Raw genomic sequence first — 21,137 nt, forward strand, 5'->3', positions numbered from 1 at the left:
GGCAAAGACAGATCTGTTTGATAATTATGTATTTTCTGCTAAATTGTTCCATATGCTTAGAATATTTGGGATTTAGCCAGGAAGAAAAGCAAAAGCACTTCTGGTAGTTGAGCAGTTCCTCCCCAAAATGTGCATCAAGTTATCTTTGCACAAATGATTCTTAGGTAAAAGGATTTATATTAGCTATTTCTGTTCACTATGTTCACCAGAAACCCCCCCCACGTAATTCCAGAAATATATGCATTTAGCTTAACAGTTTAAAATGAGAAAATTGTGCAAAAATACTTTTAAATACTCTATTGACAATTTCACTCAATTGACTCCATCTGCTTTACTAGGCCTTTTGAATTATTAACAACATTTATAAATATATTCCTTTGACAACTGTCATTGATGACAAAATATATTTTTATATAAAACAGTCCAGTGCAGTTGCAACTATTCACCATCTCTGTTTAATCTTTTAATAGAAACTAAGTTTTATTCCCATATTTATAATTTAAGACATTTGCTTTAGTTCTAAAATTAACCCATCTAATTAAAGATTAGCTTTGATAAAACAGAATGAGAAACTATTATTAGTTTTAATATGTTAGTGAGGGAAACACATAGAAGACAGATTACAAGATGACACGGAGCTCTCCCCGGGATTCAGACGGTGACTGTTACTGATCGGAACCCCGCTTCCTTCCTGCATCCCAGGCCTTTGTGCAGAAGGATTCTGAACTCATCAAGACTTCTAATTAGTAGTTGTAAACTACATCTTATTCTGATATTTTTTTTTCAAATATACTGCTGCTATGAAGTGTTTTGTAGAAATGAGTACCAACTGATTCCAGGCACAGCTTCGTACTATCACCCTGACCTTACAGTACAAAAGGAACAGCAACATGAGAATTTTTGGCAAAAGCTATATGCATCTCCCTTACTGCCTCACACGTCACCATTTCTGTAGAAAAACTGCCAATCATAATTTAAGGAATTAATTTTACCTTTACATTTAATACATCACATAAATTTATAAAAGGAAATAGAAGAACGTTTCTATTTCTCCAACAGAGATGAAAACTTCTTAGAAGAGTTTGATAGCACTTACATACAAACAAATTTTGGATATAGTTTAATAATTCTGCAGTTTAGTTTCAGATATCTGCATTCCAAATGAGTATAAAGTTGAACGATCCTCGTTCTTATAACAAAACACAAGTAATAAGATGGAAACAAATGCAATGGTTCAAAGAACAGAAGGGTTTGATTTGTGAAGGTAAGACAGTCATCAAACACTACCCCCAGCCTGCTTTCCCACCTGAAAGTGGACATTACTAGCTCTACAACTTGGGTATCTCTGGCAGGGGACATATTTACCTTTAAGCTATGATAGTTCACAGCATATGGTGCTCATGTAAAACAAAAACAACAGCGCTTCCTTAATACGGTGAGTAGTAGACAGCTGCAACTCAATGTTCACAGCCATCCAGCTTCAGCCATTGCTGCAGAGCTCAACGGCTAATGCGAGCCAGAAGCCCGAATAAAGTTTAACAGAACTTTTTGTAAGTTCTAGAACTTTTGTAAGTTATTAGAACAATTTGTAAGCCCCCTTTGCATACATTAAATGATATTTGCAAGTGTGATGGCTGAATATTAAATGTCACTGAATCCAACATTATATTTATCAAAGAGAGCAGAAGATGAACACTACTATCTTTTCCCTACAAATGTTAATATTCCATAAACAGCTCTTAACTCTCTCTGACCCAGACATATTCAATTAAAACAAATAGGCTGTGCAAGGTTGCTGGAAAAGTTAGTGATTTATGTTATTTTACCAATTGAGGAAAAGTGAAATGAGCCTATACTGTCTCCAGTTTTGTGGTACATATGTGTATCAACTACTCAGAAAAAAAAAATTCACCCTGCTAAAAGCATAACTTCTGACTGGTCTCTCAGTATGTTTAAACACAAAAGTTCAAGTGCAAAAGGGAATTACAAAGGCATATTATTGGTGATGACTATACTAATGTGTGAGCAGAGGGAGGTACCGACCTGTACAAAGCTAAAATAGCAGGTGGGATAGACATGGTCTGTTTTGCCCAAAGCATATCCAGAACCTCTGAGATGGAACTGATCTCGTTCAGTCTCATAAAAGACAGACGAAATTTCCACACGTTCATTCAGGACATCCTGGCTTTCTAGGGCAGACAAAAAGTTATCATATTGCTATCAACTTTCCTAGCCTGCTTCTAGCTTTAGCAACAAAAGAAGCTATCAAAAAAGCAGTGTCTATAGTATCAAATTTGTTTTCCTGCTCTTCATGCAGGTTGTGAAAACTACCAATATTTGCCTCTCTCCTCAAACATAACTGGCATATAATTTAAGGGCGAATTATAAATAAACTAGATGGAGTTCAGTAATGTATTGCTTAAGAAAGGAACTATGGGTGTTTAGTCTAGTTAGTACTGTAGTAATTTACAACTTTCTGCTTTTATGTACCAAATGGCATTTCCATCCTTAGATCCTAGTGCCAAAAAAATCTACTATTTCATTTCAAACATTTAGCAGTATTACACCGACTATGCATACTGCCAGCTCTGCAGAATAAATTCAAGTAACAAAATATTTGACATCCAACCTGTTCCCTGGAAGCAACTTACTCTGCAAGCAAAACAGCAAAAGCTTCTGCTATAAACAATTCATCCTGCTCATAAGACTAAAAATCAAATTTGGGTATCACAGCTGATTACAATTTTCATTGTTGCATGGCATAAAAATACAAAAATAATTAGCTTTTACAAAATTATTTCTTATTTGCATCTCTTAGCTCCATTTATCTTACGCATGTAACTTCCTTATACATAGCCTTCAAGTGGGGTGACAATTCATCTTTAAATTCAATTTGAAGAACACAGTCCATTGTCACATTCAGAAAGGAGACAGCAACATTTATTTTCAGAGACGTACGTGGAAAAGATGACGCTGTAGAAATGTTATATTTGAGCTTACTGCATCAGCTAACAGTTTACCAGGTTAAGATTAATTTTTGAGTTTCCAGAAATTACACAAGTATCATTTAAGTGCAAATAGGTTAAGGCTATTATCAATGTCTTGAGAGGAAAAGAGTTCAGTTTGTGGCCTTAATATATATCTAAATATAGTAAATATCCCATAATACAGAATTTTTTATTTCCTAGGTTGATTTTTGACAGAAAGTAGCATTTAGTAAAATATTTTAGTGCTTTGGTTCCTACTGATTGTAATGATGGCATCACAAAAAAAAAAAAGCTATTAAAATACAGAACTGATTCCCTAGACATCTCACAGATGCTGCCAAATGAGCTACACCCTCTGCTAAGCATTAAGTTTCTAATTAAGGGAGATTAAATCCTCCTGTGTCATAGCATGGTGGTAACACTGAAAGCAATAATCTTGACCACGCATCTTCCCAGAGAACCTTCCGCATATCTATAGGTCTGAAGAATGCCTATGAGCATTAATGGTATGATTTGCATTTTAGAAGTCCCTTGAACATGGAGTTCAAATTCTTGATGCTAAGAAGGGTCCTAATAGCACCTACTGAGTTCTTCCATCAGAGAAGGTGAACAGAAAGGAGAGAATCTGGTCATGACATATAAAGTCAGTAAACACCTATATAAAGACAGGAATTCCCTCCGGGGAGAGATCATGGAGCCCTAGAAGGATGCCTGTAAGAATCACATAGCTGTGCAGACAGTGCCATCATGAAACCCTGAGTTAGAAAATCTGAAAATGTCTGAAATACAGCTGTGTTCTCACTGCTGTAGCTACTTTAATATGGTTGTGGGTACGGGGTTGGCTAATGCAGCCAAAGAATCTTCAGAATACTTGAAAGATACCTCAAGTATGAAAATATTTATATACAGTGTAAATTCCCATGTTTTATTTTCATCCTGAAAGGAATGTGACCCACTTTACGAAAGAGAGCAACTTTAGGCTTGGGGGCCATTACCAAATCAGAAGGGAGACAGATCTTTTCCCATATGATTTCACACAGATAAGATCCCATAAAGTTTCAAGCAGCACATGACTTTGAACAGCACTGAAAGATTCTGCAAAGGCCATTCTCTCTGAGACAGAAGCAGAAGTGTTTTCTGAACAGTTATAACCATCTAATAGTGTATCATTTGAATCTGTCCCCTTCCACCTGATATGACCTTCCTTCCCCGTTCGTTTCCATTTATGTGCCTTAATCAGGCAAGTCCTCTCCAAGAGATTATAAAGTAATTTACATATGGGCTTCCTGGGAGAGAGGAGGCAAAAATGAACATGGCTATATTCCTTCCTAGGACACTTAGGAGCTTAAACTGGGAAAATAAGGTGAAGGGCTAACAATGAGAGAGTCTTAGCTGTTTATCACCACTCCCCGTTCATTTCCATTTATGTGCCTTAATCAGGCAAGTCCTCTCCAAGAGATTATAAAGTAATTTACATATGGGCTTCCTGGGAGAGAGGAGGCAAAAATGAACATGGCTATATTCCTTCCTAGGACACTTAGGAGCTTAAACTGGGAAAATAAGGTGAAGGGCTAACAATGAGAGAGTCTTAGCTGTTTATCACCAGGTTAGTCACTAACAGTCAGGTATGAGACCTCAGTTAGAGGAAGGCACAAAAAGACGTCAGATAATCTGTCCCCACTCTCGCACTTCAGATAGTATCTCTCTCCATTAAAAGGTAGAATGAAAACTATCTATAAAATGTAATAGCCCTCCCAAAACCATGTCTTTGTGTATAGATGTAGCGACTTGTTTGAGCCATACTGTTCCAGAGATGAGATGCATTTCACAACGCGAGCTGCTCCTCAGCACTGCTACTTGAACTGATGAATGGAAACGTGTTTCTGGTGCTACCATTTATATCTCCTTTGCACTAGATAAACATAGACTGGAATGGATGTTGCAGGTGACATAAAATGACAGCAAAGTAATTTGAAGTTGGGAGGTGTGGAATAGAAACACTTGCTACAGTTCCTCTCAAACACAGCCATGTTTCCCCATTTTGTGCAAGCTTTTTGTCACATTCTTCTGTTTTGGTCTAATTCAGACGGATTAAAATCCTGCCGGAAAAAAGCTTATAAAAGAGTCCTCCAGTGTTCTTGCACATGTAACAGGTGGAGCCTGATGTCATATTACTTTAAAAAGTTTGACTGCTCAGGCACTTCCTCTTCCTGTCAGTAGTATCTCTAATACTTTCTTCTCTTAAGTTAGAAGAGGCAGTGTAAGGCTCACTACATTTTTTACATTATTAGTGATCCAACTCTTTGCTTGAATTATTTTTTCCTATATAGCTTATAATAGTTATTACAATACTCCACCATTCCATCTTTTTCCAGGCTTCCTTATTGCTTAATGTAAAATGTTTTTCTTTCTTAGTCTAACTATGCTTTTAAACTTCTCATTTGTATATGCAGATTTTATAGCTTTCTCTCTCTTTTACCAGGTGTCTGTCTTATTTAATTCTGTGACCAAGCATCCTAATGATTTTGTAGAAATGTCCTCTGCTTTTATCCAGTCTTGGCTTTCTTTTTTTTTTTTTTCTTTTTTTTTTTTTATTTTTTATTTTTTTACAGTTATTTTACTGGAAAAGCATTTGCTGAAGAGGTCAAAAATCAACTGATCCATTTCATGCATTCATCACTTCTTGAAATTTTGCCCCAACTTTTGATTCTGAACATACCCTAAATCACATTTTATGAGCAGGCAGCTCGGATCCATTTGGTGACGGGTGATCTGCTTGCACACACAGGCCCATTCTAACAAATATTTTTTTTCTTTACAATCAAGGCCTTTTATCGTTTACAAAAGTTAACCTTTACTTGGCCTGTACAGCAAAACAAGACTTTTTTTTTTTTTAAGCTTGTTCCCACCACTGCAAGCACTTTCAATTAAGCAAGCAGAAGTTGTGTCCAAGAAGGAAACCACCTTGCACAACATAGCACTCAAGAGTCCAGGCAATTAGCCACTTTTTTTTATTTTCTCAGTGTTTCTTTCTATATCACTGATGCAAAAATGTTAAAACAGCAACAGAAACACCATAACTTATCATGAACTGAAACTACCTAGTAACCTTTTCTTCTGATATGGTTTGAGAAGCAATTGTCTATTTACTCTTGAATTCTGAGGTGAGTTAAATATTTAAGTGCTGGTTTTAAAACATTTTCAAAAGATACAAATCAGACTAAAAGCAATTGGAAAGCCTGTTGACAGTATTCTGCTAAACTCTTCCTAATTCAGCTCAAATATGCAAATCTCATAACATCAGCAGTTTATCCTCAACAATTTCTTGACAGAGATCTCTTGACTTTTGAGGTACCAGAAATGTCACAATTCTGAAAAAAAAAATTCTAGTGCTAGACCAAACAGTAAAGTTGTATTAGCAACTACAGAAAAATTATGACCAAAAGTAATGAATTGTTGGGGTTGGTTTTTTTTCACATCTGTAGAATTAATTCCATTTTCAATACCTTGCATAATATTCTAGTCCTCCATGTGAGATATCAGAAGAGGGAGAGTTTATCAAGTTAGTTACATGGCAGATGATGTTAATCAACCCTACTGGCTTACACAAAAATGCCAGCTGCATGCTTAGAGCAAAATGCTTTGCAATTTACATTTTGCAAAGCAATTGAATTCTTTTCCCTACAGTATCACACCCACGTAGAGTCAGTGTTTCTTTGAAAAGCATTAAGAATGCCACAGCTACTGGTAAACATGCCCGAAGTTATGACATTGAAGAAACACCCTTACTGGTTTTAAAAGCACTTTATAGAACAAAGACATTAGATACTACTAGATTTGCCTAACGTATATACCATAAAGGTATAAAAACCTGTTTTAAAACATTCATATAACCCAATAACTTGAAGTTTAACCAGATTGTGTATGAGATTTTCCTCAACGTTCATAGCATGCTTTCTTTTGACCCATTCCCAAAATGCAGCTCAGCAAGCCCTGAACTGTTTGTTGAAGCAGATTGGTGTTTCTCTTTACCGTTAAAAGACTAAAATAAAAATAAATGAAAAATCTCCTGTTATAGATCTGAAAAAAACATTATACACCACTGAATTGCTCACAACACAGATTAAAACCAACTCAAGTTCTGCTACACAGGACAGCTGAACTCAGTTTTTTTGTACGTTCTTACCCTTTTTAATGTTGCTTTTTAAAGAAAGAGTAACAGCGTTATTAAGTGTGGAATGTTAAGTGTTTATGCAGTAGTCTCCCTTAAATGGGGGACATATCTTCAGTTGCCACAAAGTGGTACTTAACACACTGGTATGTTTTCTTAAGCAGAAGGAAAAACCAACAACCAAGCTGTGTATTTTTTTCCCTTAAGTGACTAACTGCGTGATGCTGAACTTAGTTCACAGCGTGCTAATTAATCACTCCAGAAACACCATGCTAAGTCAACATGTGCCTACCTCCAAAAATGAGAGTTCAGTCATTGCATTTGGAAGACTCAAATCTCTGTTCACACAAACACTTGCACTACCTAAAGCAGATGTTCCCAAACTGTGCTGTGCAAGACACTTCAAAGCTATTTTATATGTGTGGTAGGCATTAGGAGCCACCGCTCCTGAGCCGGGGGTGGCGGGGGGAGAAAAGGAAAAAAAGAGTCAGAAGCTGTCACAACCACTATGCAATAAAAGCTCATTCCCTTAAAGCCTACAAGCATGTGTGTGCTTCTTGCTCAGAATACCCCCATCAGGCTCCCAGATTGGGAGAATGTAAAAGGGAGACAGAACGAGATTTATATGGGAGTTGAAAGGCAAGCAGCCATTTTTGAGAGCAAGAAGTAGGTAGAAGGTTACAGGACCATGAAGTGTAGGATCAGGAATAAACTATTATGTCTTTGTCCAAGAAGGTCAGTGGTATCTATATGCTGTCCGGGAATTTCTGAGCTTCTAATACATCAGTGCTAGTTCTCCTCAACTTAAAGTAGAGCCTGGAGTTGAGGAAAAAAACCAACCCTGGAGAATGACTGTACATGACACAGCTATAATACAGCAGAACACCAATCAGTGTGCAGTGCTTTTATGGCAAGCGAGTTGTACCTAGTCACCTGATGCCAGAATTTTAGTTCAGGTTTGTTGTTGGGGTTTTTTTTGCGTTTTATTTGTTTGTTTTTTAAACACGCATAGGGAATATAACTTTACTTCTGCTTTTATCATTTGCTTTAAAGGAGAAAAGCAAATTTCAGGAAACATGCAGTTGTTCAAATCTGTCAACTCTCACTTGGGCTTTGAAGCCTATAAACCACATACCAAACTGTATACTGCTTGTGGTTTCAAGACTTAGAGGCAATGAACTCTTGTTCCATAACTATCACAGAGACAAGAGTCACCTGCTGAATCACCAAAACCATATCCTGGCACACCCGCATTTCTTCTGAGGTACTTCCCATTCAATTGCTTGTTTGGGTACATCTTCCTTGCTTCTACAGGAAAAAAGTCAGCAAGAGGTGCACGCTTGTAAATTGCGACTTACCATCAGACCTATTAATATGATACTGCTTTAGCCACAAAAAGGGGAGGAAAAAAAAGCTTGCAATTTTTTTTTTTTTTAAGGTGAGGGATGAAAAGTCAAAAAAGAAAGTGCGGTGATTTACTTCCTTGTGGAATGAGATCTATGGGAAGTTGAGCCTAGATGCACAGAGGTACCTACCTATCATATTTTTGGTTTTTTGAACCTTTGGTTCCTAGAAGAGAGGTTTCTTTTCCTATAACTTATTTTTTCCATATGTTTGAACAATGCAGAAAGTTTATATGCATAAAGCTAATCAGACATTACATAGTGTTTAAAAATCATCATCTATTTGTTATGCTTCTGATTTGTAGAAAAGACAGGGTAATACTAAATAGAAAATGATAGTTAATACATTTTTTTTAATACATCACTAATTCTGAAACAAATGGTTAAACTCTTCGCTAAAAAAAAAAAATCTTATTGAAATAACTGTTCTCTCAGTTTTATACATCAATAGTCATTTTTTATTATAAAGCCTCAGAATCTAAAGTGATTTTTAAATTCCCTTTACAGTTCACTGTTAGTTTCTTACCTATCAGTTTCAGTGAGGAACTCATCTCACTCAAATTTGGACCTAGTACTCAATGATTAACTCAAATCCTTTTTTTTTTTTCCCCCTAGTGAAACGAAATGCCTTAACTTTGGCTTCACCCAACTGATGGCTCAATGGCAACTTCATAGAATTTTTGCCTGGGGAATTTCTCTATGATTTTAACTGAAAAAAGGAAACAGTCAATTACATTCGATGTATGAAACAGGACAGTTTAATTATTCTACTAGTAAAATGCGATGTTGAGTTTTGCCACTATTATATTTAAAGGGTATGGAGGTGGGTTTGGAAGGTTTCTTTACAAGACCATTCAAGTCCAACCCTTGCTATATAAGGGTATTAATGAATAAGCACTTTCTAACAGAAATATCTCTTATTTAAATTGAGGAAAACAGCATTCATTCCACCAAAAGAGATAAAGTTGTCTTCTTATGCCAACTCAAAACTTTTCAGCAATTTAACATTTACCACTGAAGATGTGACAATGGAGTCTGATGGGGGAGTCAGAATATTTGACCAGCCAGGCCATGGACTTGCTCCAGAAATTCCTACTTTATGCAATCAGTTAGAATTTGTCTTGAGGGGCCAAGTATGTATGTCTTTCAGCTTATTAGATGTTATATGTGTGTATATACACATATAACATAACTGCATAAAGCATGCAGTACTGAGCAATTCAAAAGGCACATGGGTTGAATTTCAAGAGGCAATTATTCAGTGGAAAAAAATGAGCATCTCTGTTCAGTTAAAAACAGAGTTTAGCATGCATTACTGAGGGTGACTAATTCCTAATTTGTATGTCCCCTTTAATGTTCACAGCTGACAAACAGCAAACCTATGTTTTCCTAAGGCAGTTTCAGATAACTCTATTCTAGTTCTTACAGTTTACTTCATTTAAGTTTCTAGAATAACTATGGTAAGTTTTATCATTAACATAATACCTTGTTAAAACATACAGCTTGGACAGTCCATCACTGCATTGAGGTGCTGGAACTCCCAGGAGGCTTTTCCCAGAAAACATTTATCAATACATCTATCTGAAACTCTGAAGAGCATTTTTGAAATTGGTTATTTCTTTTACCTTTTTCAGATTCTCTTAAAAAGAAATTATAAATTAATCCATTACAACAACCGAGCTCTGGTAAGTAGAATTAGCTTCTAGTTATCTAGCTAGATGTCCAAAACGATTCACAAAGAAATCATTCTTTAACTAGTTAGTGCTCTATCAAAGCACGTATGGAGGAGAAACTGTTTTAAGAGAGCTGAAGTTTTTGTTTACTTAGGAAAAATAAACAGTGTTATAACTGGCTAGAACTGTAAACATCTACAGAGCTCAATCATTCAAGCGAGTCTTATTTCCTTATCAGAATACAGATAAAGTCAAACAGGAAAAGCTAGGGCATGTCTCCTATCAACAAGCACACACAGGAGGAAAACTGCTGAGTCATAAAGGCACACACAGCATTAAAAGCTATTCCAGTATTAATAGATTATTTGTACACATTTTTAAAGTGTATTCATCCTGAAGTCTTAAATTACCAGGACATATTTTTAAGGCTGTAGTCAAGCAAACTATACTTGTACAAATTCAAATGGATGAATCGCGAAGCCCATGGAAGACAATTGTTGAGAGCCTGGTGCTACCTCTAATTGCACTTCTCCACTCAAACTGTCTTTGGAGGAGGGATCAACAGTTACTGTGGTTTGTATAACAAAAACAAAAAGCTCCAAATCTCATTATTTGTAGGTGCTACAGTACAGTAATAAAAATGTTAACCAAGATTACAAGATTTGGAATACACAGTGTCAGAGAAGCAGCGATACTTCCTGAGGCCAGGCTTTTTATCTCGCTACCCGGTCTGGGTTTGAGTGTCAATCTCCAGACCACTTATATGGTTAGCATAGGGTAAATTATATTTTAGGCTCTGACCTTGGAAACGAGAGAACATTCACTGCAACAGGTATCCAGAGCAAAGCCCAGAACAGTATGCTTAAAACTAATCTCCCTATTAAGAAGGGCTATAGAGAAAAGACAAAAGCTCTGCACACTGGGACAGGGTTTTCAAGAAATTTTACAACAGCTTTGTGGAACATAAGAGGCTCCTACACTGACTTTCCATATGCCTTTGATTAAGTAATACATATAGGGCAGAGAAGAAGAGATAACCTTTTATTTCTCTTCCTTGCAAAGGGAGTTCTAACAATGATTAACATTAATCACTGAAATACTACAGTGCAACAGGAAAATAAAATCCAAAGATGACATTAGCTATCAGTATTTGTACCTGGTTTATCCTCTTTATCCTACAAATATATTGACATATTAAGCTCTTACTTTGTGATATAAACAGAATTTTCAATTTTAGATGTTCGGTTTGGGGTATATTAAATGTTAGTTATATCAATCCATAGGGGTATAGGGCTGCCTAGTTGCATGACATACCTAGTGACACAGCACTCCTAAAAATAAAATATTTCTGAGCAAGCTAGGAATGAGCATATAACAATGAAAATATTGACATATTAAGCTCTTACTTTGTGATATAAACAGAATTTTCAATTTTAGATGTTCGGTTTGGGGTATATTAAATGTTAGTTATATCAATCCATAGGGGTATAGGGCTGCCTAGTTGCATGACATACCTAGTGACACAGCACTCCTAAAAATAAAATATTTCTGAGCAAGCTAGGAATGAGCATATAACAATGAAAACATACACATTTTGAGATTTAAGGTGATGTCACAGCTACATGGCTCTAATCATCATTTCTGAGGATCAGAATTCAGGACTTCAAAGCCTAAATCCCTACTTATGTTCTGTTATGTAAAATACAGGAAAAAATAGCCTGTAGCAGACGGCCACAAATGCTCAGTATGAATCCCAGGGGCTTGGGGGGGGAGGGGGGGAAGACAAGTACAGCAGTGTCGAAGAACAAACATGGATTAGGAAATAGCTTCAATGGTACAATAGTCTGATACTGAAATAACCATACAATTCCAAGGTTCACATTTTGTAATAATTTTGGATTGGGGCCAGGAGGGAAGACAGTACAAAAGGAAACAGTTGGTTTGTTTGGGTTTTGGTTTTTTTTTTTCCAATTATTTTTTTTCCTCCAACTCTCACATAAGATTCAAAGCAGCTCATTCAAAAATGTGAAAATGAATTCATATGCATGGTAGAAATACTGAATACAGAAAAGCTAATTAGACAGAGAATGACATAACTTCCAAGCCTGGAAACCAAGCAAATTTAAATCTGAATGATATTTTAGCAGGATGATATATCTGCTAGAAGAATGACCAAGAGATGTGGTGGATTCTCCATTTAACTTCTTCACATCAAAATTGGATGGTGTTCTACAAAACCCACAAACAATCTCTCTCAAACTATGGGTCGTTTTCCTCCTTGGGAGTACAAAAATGGCTCAAGACAGAGTTATGAATCAAATAAGACTAGTCAAGTCCACCAGAAGCTGCTGGCAACAGTAAATTCCTACATGGCATCAACATAAACACTTGAAAGCAATAACTGCAGCCTGACTCTACTGCTCTACCCTGGAGGGCTTTAGCTTTCCCTGACATGGGAGTCAGGAGTGTCTATGTATGCAGCAGGAGGAGCAGGGAAAGAGAGAAAGCAAAGTCACGCTTTCGAAAAATATATGAGGAAAGCTGCATTAGACAAACAAGGCAGGTAAATATAGTCACTGTCTGAAATAAAAGCAAGTCAGGCCAGATCTGCTGTATTATCCTGGCCTTAACAGGTTGAGTTTTAATCAGTTGTTTTGTACTTTCAGGTTTCTGTTTCAGACCACCACCTAACACTTGGCAGAAAGGCTATCTATATCCGCTAGACTGTAGATATGTTGCAGCCCTTCTCAATGTGACAGAATAAATACATTGTCTCCCACTTTGCCTGTCTTTCCCATCTGTACATCTTATCTTAAACTATACTCTCCAGAGCAGGAACCACATGCAGCCTGTTCTCTCCAATACACAGTATGATTGAACAGCGAGCATCACAGGAAGAATACATTATATCAAAGAATATATTTTATGTGATGACAATGGGTTCATTGCAAATTTAAAATATGTTATGCCAAGGAATGTGTGTTGATTATATTACAAAGTAAAATTAGGCAATGCAAACTTACTGGTAAAAATTCTTAATTATTTTGTTTTTGCTGTGCTTGCCAGAATCACTTGCATACAACATAAGAAACCAATTCTAAACTAATTTTGAGCAGAAACTTTCTTCTGTAATTGCAGGATACTGTCCAATAAGCAGGAGGGGAAAAAAAAACCACATACTTTAAACCACAGGAATTCTTAGTGAAATGGATGAAAGGATAATTAAGCAACATGTTAATTTTTTTTTCTAATGTATTGATACACACACAGCGCAGCTACTTCATTTTAGATTCTGCAAGCCTCTCCTTAATTCGCATTATACCTTTAAAAAGAAAAATCATGCCCCTAATGTTAAAAAAGTGATCAATCATTCAAACTCTACTTTTATCCCTTTAACTGCTTCACCAAAACCCTGAGAAGACTCATTATAAGTGTTCTTCCTTACTGCAGTAAAGTATTTCAATGATTATCAAGTCATCATATAAGGACCAAAGCTAGAGGCAAAAGGGCTTTTTCCTTTAGTATGCACGGGGAACACAGGCTATGCCTAAATGATTGTCCAGTTGCGCTCCAGATGCTGAACTCACACCGACCTGCACCCACACAAAGAGCTGTTGTCCCATATTCCACTTTATATTTTTCACTGCTGAATGCACACATGCATGGGCACTTAGCATCAAAACGGAGCGAAATAATACCAGGACAACGTATAAAGTCTTTCTTTACTGACTGTCAGCAGACACCTGCCTGATTTATCCTAGTCTCTTAAAAATAAAAAGCTTGCCTTAAGCCACTTTCAGAAAGTATCTTACACGCACGAAATAAATACTCCAGCAGTGATTTAAGCTAACCTGCTTGACTTTGAGGACTGCTAATCCACTTCCAGGCAGGTAGCACCGCACAGCTGAGAAGCAACGCCACCTTAAATCACTTCTTAGCTTCGACTCACCGTACAAGAACTTTGACTTTGTAAAGGAACAGACTTGAGACATTCTTTTAAGCCACTACTGAAATCTCCCTCTTGACTACAAGGTCAAATTCGTACATATAAGAGCATGCCAGAGTGCTTGACATGGGGATACAGAAAGCCTTCTGACACCGTGTGGATATGAGACTAACCTGACCACACAGAACTAGTGTATCTAAGGGGTAGTGATACAGAAGGATCACTTAGCAGCACAATAACTTCACTAACAAACTACAACAATCAAAAGCAACTGCTTAACAGAATACAGTTACCAACAGAAGAAAGTAAGATGTTTTGAGGTTGTGGAAGAGAAAAAAAAAATGTACACCTATTTCCTACAACCTGAAATACGGTAAGCATGCAGAAGTCTACCACGTTTCCATCGACACTATGTAAAAACTCACCTGTCTAACTCTGGAGACAATTCTGTACCATCTTAATGACTGGGGGCAGGGGAAGATGCTTTTTTGTTTGTGGGGTTTGTTTGGTTTTTTTTTATATAAATACACTTAGCTTTTAAAGTAACAACAAAAAAACTTGTAGACTTCTAAGTGAGGTACATTTATTCAAATTGATGTAACTTCTTGAGATGTCTTTCACAAAACAGTTCTTTCCCGCCCCTCAGACTTCCTCCTTCAGAAAACAGACATTCACTCTGGATTATTTAAACTTGGAAAAATGCAAGTGTTTTCTTTGAAAAAATATCTATTGTTACAGCAAAAACTTGGGTTTCCTTTCAAGCAAGATCATATGATTACGCGTTTATATTTTACTTTCCGCAGGAATTTACACACCCCCCATTTGCATCCTGTTATTCATTTAGCGTTTCCCTTTACTTCAGCATGCTGCGTTAATAAAGTGGACCTGTTGGCTCAGTCTAGGCACTCAAGGTGACAATCAGTGCTCCCTCTTGCATTTGTCAGATTTTTTCTATAGGGCATTCCTTATATATTTAACTACACAAAACATTCCTTCAAAAAAGCAGTTCCATGAGAAGCGCTGCATAGACAGATCGTGAAACTCTAACCTAGGGGTTTTCAGGGTATTTTTGTTAATTCTGTACTTCAAAGCACTAATTTCTCTTTTGGAAGGTAAGTTTCAACTGAAATAGATTCCATGTTATTTAAGTACATTAAAATAGTATAAAAGATCTTTATTTTCAATACTGGATCTATCATAGTCATAGATTGGTTACTTGTTTATCACTTTAGTCACTGATGTTAGCCTTTAAACACCTTCAGAAAGATACTGATTACTAACCTGATTTGTAGTCCTACAGTTCAAAGGCCTGAAAAGAAGTAGCAAAAAGCCGCCTTCTGCTAAAAAAAGGTTAAGACAGCTTCTACCGAAGCTGTTCTATCTGAAGGTATAAATTAAGCTTGCTTCATCTTACACTGTTCAAAATGTCTTACACAAGATAAGCAACATCAAATTATTTATCTTTTCATACTTACCAGGGTTTTTTATTTTATGGAGACTATATGAAAAGTATCCTGCTGTACTGCACCTAGTATATGCACTTAATTGTTACTTGAAAAGTCCTTTCCTATGAGGCAAATCAAAATTCTGCTACTTAATTCATTATAACACAACTAAATACCCTATATTCTACAGCTGTGGTCCAGTATGGTAGCATTAGCTGCGTATGTTTGTCTGACACGGACACCATCCTAACAGTGTGCTACTGAGTTGAAAACATAGGTTAAGTTTGCTTCAATTCTGGATCCACAGTAGTTCAATTACAACCTGAAATGCAAATATAACTTCTCTGCTACTAACGCACATCTAATTCATCACCACTCTAAATGGCTGAAAGCTACCTTTGCGTTCAAATTAGAAACAAGCAACTGATGTAAATTTTGCTGTGAAGTGATTCTGGCTGTCTCTTTATAGCTAAAGCCATGGATTTTTTTTTTCCCTATACAGAAATCATAGCCTTAAACCACTTTATTCCAGGACCTTCAAGTGCAAATTGTCAGGGGCGGCATGGGAAAGAAACAAAAATCAAGCACTGTCACTGCATGAGAAATTGAGACTTGCTATTATCACTCCATCCCAAGTAAGGCAAAAAACCTTGTAATCTTGTATTTGTTTCAGAATACATAATTTAAAAAACAGTTTCACTGAGACCAGAACTACTTCTTCAATTCACCAAGAGAGCACAGACAACCCAAATCATTTGTTTTACGGCAATCAATCTGAGATAACGTCTCGCAAAGACTTTGATGAAACTGATGTGCCAAGAGTACTCTTTCATTTCATGGGAGCAAATATTTTCATTTGAAAAAAAACACTGCTAGAAATATTTGACCAACTCTAGCTGTGAGTAGATTCCATACTAAGAATTGTCCTGAACAAGCACAGAAATCAAGACACTTGCATATATTCTTGAAGCAATAAAATACAGGATATAAATTTATGAGCATTATTAAATTGAAGCCAGTAGACACAATAAATGAAAAGAAATGTTCTGTGTTCCTGCAGGAAAAGGTGGAACTATCTTAGGCGATTAGGTTTCTTCAGTCCTTTCATCCACGGTATGGAGTCACTATCAAGAGGCTGAAACGCTAACTCTTAAACTTATGAGGACAGAGGTTATTTTAATGTCCAAAGTCTTCGTAAAAAAAACACTTGCAATTTAATATCAACTCCATTACAAGCAAAATTCCTTAGCTACAGTTGATCAATATAATTTCATCTTCAGCGCAATATTGTAAAACTTCACTGACTGATAAAAAAAAGGACAATTATTTAAATACAAGCTCCCTGCTTTATTCCAGCAATGAAAAGGACCAGACTATTTCTGCCTTTGAAGAAACTGGCATGAAGCCAGACATAGCATCTAACCCAACAGAACAACTCGGGTAGTGAAGGAGAGGGGTAGGACTCCTTGGCCAGCTGTGAGATGGTGTAAGAGAACACGTGCTTCTGGCCTGATTACTACTCCGAGCGCTGCTGTATAACCCTTGCCAGGGCTGGGGCCAGGGAAAGCCTGCCCACACAACTGGAGAACCTTAGCCATCGTCTTAATGCCTCATGGCCTGCATTAATCAGGGCTTGAACACAGGAAAGACTTTGCCTCTATTTCTTTACAAGTCACCTTTGCAATAAACTATAGGAAGGGGCACTAGCAATTATTTTATATCAAAAGAAAGTTATTTTTGATGCATCATTAAGCAAAACATACAGCTGATGGGAACTCATATGACATGTTTTGAACAGCAATGGTTCTATGAAGGTGATTTTCAGAGGGGGGAAAAAAAAAAAAGAAATCTCTTCAGTATCTTTGAAAGTCTAAAGAAAAGGACTGGAAGACTCATTAAGGGCAATATTACTTCCAAATGCGAAGCTTTGAAAGACTAGTGATTTAAGTGAAATATAAGTAGCTACATTTGGTTTTCAAGAAACTGGAAAGCTTACTTTATACAGTTACATTGTATATACCCACGCAACTGGATGTTCCATTAAAATACAGATGAATTAACAGTTTTAAGTACTTAAACAGCTGAAATCAACATAGAGCATGAACAGAATTTTACAAGCAGTCAAAACCCAAATAAATTTCCAACACTTACCGTCAAAAAAACTTTTGGCTCTCAGGTAACTGACGCTAAGCCTAAGCACAGACAGCTTATCCAATTTGGCGATAACATCTTGAGGGAAAGGCAGAAGGCTGGCCAAGCGGTCCAGCTCTGCATTCAAGCGGTCCCTGTGTCTCTTGGATGGATTGGACTTGACTCCTTCAGCTGGGGATGGCTTTACTCTGTGGCAAAAAAACAAGCACAATATAAATGTAAGTTCCTTCCCAAAACGAAGGTAAATATTTGCCAAACCTAACATGACAAATTGTCTTTTAAACTTTAACAAGCAAAGTGTTTTTCCTAAGTGACTTCTTTTTCCCATTTGGGAAAAAAAAAAAAAATCTAAGATGGTTTAACCCCCCCCCCTCCAACACACACACTGTTAAATGAAGCAGTTAGAGCTACAATGGCTATTTGAACACGTAATGAACATTTGAAACCTTTGAGATTCAGTGTTTTTTATAAAGCTTCCTACACCTTCACTCAAGTGTCACTTGAATTCTTCTAAATTCAAGGTCAGGTTGGACGGGGCTCTAAGCAACCTGATTTAGTTGAAGACGTCCCTGCCCACGGCAGGGGGGTTGGACTAGATGACCTTTAGAGGTCCCTTCCAACCCAAACTATTCTATGATTCTATGAAATGTTCATACGTTGGTTCTGTAAGATGTATCACTCGCAAAAACATTGAGCATAAAGACTTTCAGCAGTTAATTTCTTCAGCATTTCATTTAGTCGACTTCCAAGCTTCATCCTTGTACCAATTTTATGATGAGAAATTGCAAAAGTTATTTTTGCCGCTGCTGAAAGTAAACCATACCGAAAAATAATTTCATCTTGTATTTCCAGTCAAAAAAATAGTGATAGAGTGGACATTCCTATTTTTAGCTTGTTTTTACTTTATGTTTCAATTACACTTCTTGTTAGTTTAAATTCAAGCCCTTCTTTTTACAGGCATTGTTTATTCAAGTGTCACTTGTCAAAAACTTGCACTTAAGTCTGGCTGCCTGTTCCCTAGCACTATGGCTGCCCTTTTGCACGTTAAAGGAGGCATGCTCCTTATGTGGAGCCTGGAAACTTGAAGATGCCATAATACAAAATGTTAACACACAGAAATATAATATATCAGCAGCAGCTACTTACTCCCCAGATGGATAAAGTTAAGACTGCTGCAGGGTAAAGATTGTCTAGGACACAGTTCTGGTAGACCTTTATCCTAAAAACACTGGAAAAGTGGGGAAACAGATGAATCAAGAAATATGAAAATTCTCTCTCTTGAAAAAAACATAGGTTAATCATCAACTGCAATGGATGACAAACTAAATATTTGGTTAGATGTGTGCTTCAGTCACAAGCCCTGACTTTGAGACCTGCAGCTCACCATATCCCTAAGTAAATATTAAAATAATTTAGTAAAGCTTTCTTCACATTCTCTTATTCTGGCAGAATATTCACTTGTACAAGACTTATGATTAACACAATTTAAATATAACCCTAACAAAATAAAGTTCAAAATCACCAAACATTACCAGTAACATTAAAAGTTACTTCATAAATACTTTTTATGTATTAAACTGCCATAAATGAAGAGACAGAATAATAAATTCCAAATTTTAAGCAGATAACAGTTGTAGAACAATCAGTGAACAGCTCACTACTATCAAATCAAACAGGTCTACTTCCGAAAAGTGGAGGTCCCCATGGAAACCGTTCAAAACACGTAATCTTTTCCAAATAAATCAGCACTAAATACCAGACTTTTCTATTTTCACAACTGTCCTCCGCTTTGCTTAAAACTTCTATAAGCAATTTGACAAGTAGTTGAAACTATATGCAACTGTGCAGTTATCTCGTCAAGTTGTTAGTTAGATCTAATTGTTTTTGCTTTACTTTCTAATGATGTCTTTTTCTTACTTCTAACTAGTTCAAAGCTTAAGGATTTTCTAAGTGTAGTATACAACATTTCTGAACATTAAGTTACCGGTATCTGCAGCATAAATCCTACCATGTTCTCTCCTACCATGTTCTCTCCCTCCAAATCAAACATTGATTTTCCCTAATTTTCCCCTTTGTCACCCAACTAAAATCCATTGTATAAAAATGGATCCTTCAGTGACGAAGGGAATAAGGGCAGAAATGCGGGGGCATAAGTAGCAAGCTAAACCATTTTCCATCCACTTAGGTAAACCCTTGATGCTAAAGACAGCCCTAGCTGCATTGCAGAAAGTTATCTTCAAGGAAAATTACGTGCCATGTCAAGATTAAATCCATGCATGTGTTTTATTTAAAAGAAATAAAAAGACGAAAGAAGGGAAAGGATTTTAAGCTGATTTTTCAGTTCTTGATCTTTTACCTTTCACAGGAAATTTGAATTCCCTAATCAAAAGCCAGAGTTCTCCGTACACTCAGTGCCTCCAAACTGAGCTACAATCCTTATCATCCAAAAGCTGCAAGACAAGCAAGCACCCTTAATTCTTGTTTTAACAGTTCTAAAGGATTTGCCATCATAACATTAGCTGACTACTATTTCATAGGTACAGACTACTTAATCAGAAGTTTTCATTACACATGCTTACCATGTGCGCCTTCACAGACATTAACAACACTGAATTATTAAAAAGAAAGTGCACAAGTACCCGAGTCTTAATTATTATCAAAAGGCCAAAATAAGTTTCAATATTTACATGCTAATTTGTACTTTTTTAAAGGGAAATTGAAGCAGTTCTTTGAGAAAATGAAAAGAAAGCACAAATTTATTTTCTTCATAACATGACAACAAAAACTTTGAAAAGAAGGAAGAAACCCAACAACCAAGCACTGAAAAGCATGATACCTTATTAACAAGACTGAAATGTGAAATGAAGTCAGGAAATAAAAGAATGTGCAAGAAGAGTACTAAAGATACAGCAACATGTTAAAAAACTAATTCTATTCAAAAAACCTAATTAGAAGTTCATCAGAACTATTTTATTGCTTAGGAAAAAAGGACATAAGGAAGAACATACATGTCACCTAGCTAATGGATGTAATCTTTTCAGCTACATATATTTTTCATGTCGTATTTAATAGTACATGCAATAATGTATGTTATTCTTATGTATATTATTTAATTGAATGTAGGGCAGGTATATGAAATACATCAGTTACCACTAAGCAAGTATTACAATAGGTGACATCCTCCAAAATTCTCTATTTACTTTAGCAACTGAAAAATACTCTTTTATTTCCCACTCCGAATTTACGATTACTGACAATTCAGCTGACGATTCCTTTGGAAGCAACAGATATGACACAGACTGTCGACCCCTTCGATCAAAAGTTGTTGTCAACCTATCTTGAAGGGACAACAGACCCTTTC

At 36.4% G+C, this 21,137-nt stretch overlaps 1 protein-coding gene across 1 annotated transcript in view; it reads right to left on the reverse strand.

The window, feature by feature from the left end:
- The window catches only part of AHR (aryl hydrocarbon receptor), a 58,377-nt gene extending 40,419 nt beyond the window's left edge, over positions 1–17,958 (reverse strand). Inside the window, exon 1 of the mRNA XM_009282060.2 lies at positions 17,777–17,958. The gene's annotated coding sequence lies outside the window, so the exon portion shown is untranslated. The remainder of the gene's footprint in view (positions 1–17,776) is intronic.
- Between the last annotated feature and the right edge of the window lie 3,179 nt (positions 17,959–21,137).

The sequence above is a fragment of the Aptenodytes forsteri genome, unplaced genomic scaffold (assembly GCF_000699145.1).
Source record: "Aptenodytes forsteri isolate BGI_AS27 unplaced genomic scaffold, ASM69914v1 Scaffold164, whole genome shotgun sequence".
NCBI lineage: Eukaryota > Metazoa > Chordata > Aves > Sphenisciformes > Spheniscidae > Aptenodytes > Aptenodytes forsteri.